Here is a 3,287-nt window from a genome sequence, read left to right as displayed (position 1 = left end):
AGGCTTCTTCTTGTCCCTGGCGTCTCCCTCTCATCCTGGCCCTTGCAGAATGCACATGGCCTAGCCCCAGAGGTCCTTTCCCTCCCTTTTCTTAGAGTATATAATTTAGAACACTTGTAATTATAAATACTCTTTGATCTTTGGAGATGTAAATATTTTTAAATGTCTCTTGCCAGTTTTAGCGGTTTCCAGACTATCTTTTTTAAGGACCTGGAAGCCCTTTTTTAAAAAATTTTAATAATCACAGAAGACAGTGCCCCTATCGCCCAGCCTCTGTAGGAAGGTTGGAGCCTAATTTCTATCTCTGGTCATGAAGACAAGAGAAAGTTTGCTTTTCCTTGGGGTAAGGCCAATTAATAGACACGGATGATCAGTGTTCCCCCCTCACCCAAATGCTGAAAATGGTCCCATTCTTTGTTTTAGGAAGTTGAGCACAGTCAGGCTTCTGGATTCTCTTTCTTATTGCAATATTCTTGAATAAAGTCTTCCTTACCTGTTTACATTTGTCTGTTGTAATTTTTGCATTTACAGTAGCTTATAAGTCTTTTCTGTCATTTCCCTTATGACTGACTTTTCAAAAAATAAACTGTTTCCTAACTAAGGGCAAGGGGAAACTTAAATATCATTGGAGATTTGATCATTCAGAGAATAGTTGCCAAACCTGCTAAAATTTCTGGAAGCTATTTTCACAGAAGAACAGGGGAAGTATGTATTCAAGTATTACATTTTTCCTGGGCATATTATAATGCCACAGAATATTTATTAAAAAGAGATAGAAGTTTGCCTTTGGGTTACCAGTATTGATCTCCCACCTTTCAATGAATCATCCACTGGGATGATTAAGCGTTCCCCCATCTGGCCTCAGAGGACTTCTGTTGTACTTGCCAGAGGGCCTCACTGAGGATGCCTTATGCCCTCAGCAAGTGACTCTCACCTTTATGCTTTGTCGTAAATGATAAATCAGGCATTTAGCCAATGCTTGACTGTAACAGCCTTTGCCTTGTTTATAGAAGCAAATGTTGGAGTAATATATGTTATAAAACTTACTGAACGTGTGCTCGCCCTGGCTGGTGTGGCTCAGTTGGTTGGGCACGTCTAGTGTGCGGAAAGGTTGCTCATTGGATTCCTGATGCTCAGGCTTGGGGCTTGATCCCCAGGAGGGGGCTTGCAGGACGCCCTCACCCCCGCCCCCGTCCTGTCCCCTCTCTATCTCTCTTCCTCTCCCTTCCCCTCTCTCTCTAAAAAAAAAGTGTGCTCGATGAGACTGGAGATGGTCACTAGGAAGCTTCTTCTTGGAATTCTTGTCTTAGAACATGTTTTAATGTGTGGTTTAGTTTTTGTGTGTGTGTGTTTTTTTGTGTTTTTTTTTGTTGTTTTCTTTTTTAGTAGCTCGTAACTGCCACTAAGACAATCTTAATCAATAGACATTAATTTCCTTCGCAAATATGTATTTTTTCATTCAGATAATGTGTGTATATACTAGACATTAATTAAAATAATATAATCATTAGATATTTGTGAACTTTTGGATATTTACCATTTTAGTGATGAACCTGTTTTGTTTGTTTTTTTTACACTTTTTTATTGATAAAGGTATTACGTATGTGTCCTTATCCCCCCATTGAACCTGTTTTTAAATTCATAATTATGTAAATATGCTTTATCTATACTAGTGTTCATTGCATGGGGCTCCTTTAACTTGAATTAGTAAACATCTATATAATGTTAAAAAGTTTTACTCTTGGGATAGCTATTTTGTTATTTTCTCTTGTTGTAGAAGAAAAATTTTCACTCAAGAAGCCTTTAGTTCCAGAAATGTTAGGAGGGCCAAAACAGTTCTATAGAAGATGAGAACTAAAGTGCCAACTGTTTCAGTTGTGCTCTCACTTGATCTTTAAGGGAGAAAAGATGATAATTTCTGCTAGATCCAACCAAGGTCACCCATGTAAGATCACAGATTAAAGTTTAAATGATAAACTTAAGACTATCACCCTGCTTAAACACTTTACTCAAAGAAAGCAAGTTTGTATTGCAGTTTCTTCCAAATTCTCCTTATTTATTTATTTATTTAGATTTGGTCTTAGATTTATTTTTTTAACATATTTTTTATTGTTGATAGTATTACAGATATCTCCCACTTGTCTTTAATGGGTTCAAATCACCTTACTGTTGCTACAAGGCTGCCTTCCCCTCTTCTCTCTGGCTAATTCCTCATTTACCATGTTTGAGGGCACAGTCCAAGTTAAGCTTCACAATGAAGCTCCCATTATCTCCTCTAAATAATATTAGAAATTATTTTTCAAACTGACCATGTGATCTAACTTTTATATCTACTTAATGAGATTACTAAGATACTATTATTAAGATGCCAAGATGTTATATATTGAGCACATAAAAGCTAGCCATTACATTCATGTAAAACTGAAGAAAAACGACTCACTTCCAAGACAATTTCAGCCCTTTCTCCTTTTTAAAATAATAGTAACTTGAATTTGACAAAAAGAAACGCTGGGGATAGGGCTTATGTATATCACTAGAGGCCCGGTGCATGAAATTTGTGCATGGGGGGGTCCCCTCAGCCCAGCCTGAACCCTTTCCAATCCGGGACCCCTCGGACATCCCTCTCACAATCCTGGGCCACTGGCTCCTAATCGCTCCCCTGCCTGCCTGCCTGGCAGCCCCTAACTGCCCCCCTGCCCCCTCTACTGGCCCAGTCACCCCCAACTGCCCCCCTGCCAGCCTGGTCACCCCTCATGGCTCTCCCGCCAGCCTGGTTGCCCCATGCAGCCTGCTTGTTCAGTCATTTGGTTGTCCCTCACTAACACCCCTGCTGGCCTGGTTGTAGGCAGCCATCTTGTGAGGGTGTGAGGGTTAATTTGTTTATTACCTCTTTATTATATAGGATACTTTTACTTTTTAGGTCGTGATATGAATATCTAAGTTTAATGACATTCCATAACTTCACTCTTTATACTTCATAAATATCCCTATTTTATCCTTGAAAATCCATGATGATACTAGAAAGGTACTGACTGGAAATGGAATAGATAGTATTTGGAACTTATTATAACTCCAGGTTTTCTAGCTAGGCTGTCTAATTCCCTTCCCATTTCTCTTGTTTTTCTCTCTCCCAAAGGCTGTTGATAAACTATACTTTTACAATCCCTTTAGATATATACTAATTTAAAATTACAAAAACAACAACAACAACAAAAAACATACCCCAAAACTCTTTTCCCTAGTAATCACCTTTTCATCTCAAAATTTTATTTTGCAGAATAAACTTA

The sequence above is a fragment of the Myotis brandtii genome, unplaced genomic scaffold (genome assembly GCF_000412655.1).
Source record: "Myotis brandtii unplaced genomic scaffold, ASM41265v1 scaffold1288, whole genome shotgun sequence".
In the NCBI taxonomy this organism is placed as follows: domain Eukaryota; kingdom Metazoa; phylum Chordata; class Mammalia; order Chiroptera; family Vespertilionidae; genus Myotis; species Myotis brandtii.
The sequence above is the reverse complement of the archived record's forward strand: the minus strand, read 5'-3'. Positions refer to the sequence as shown.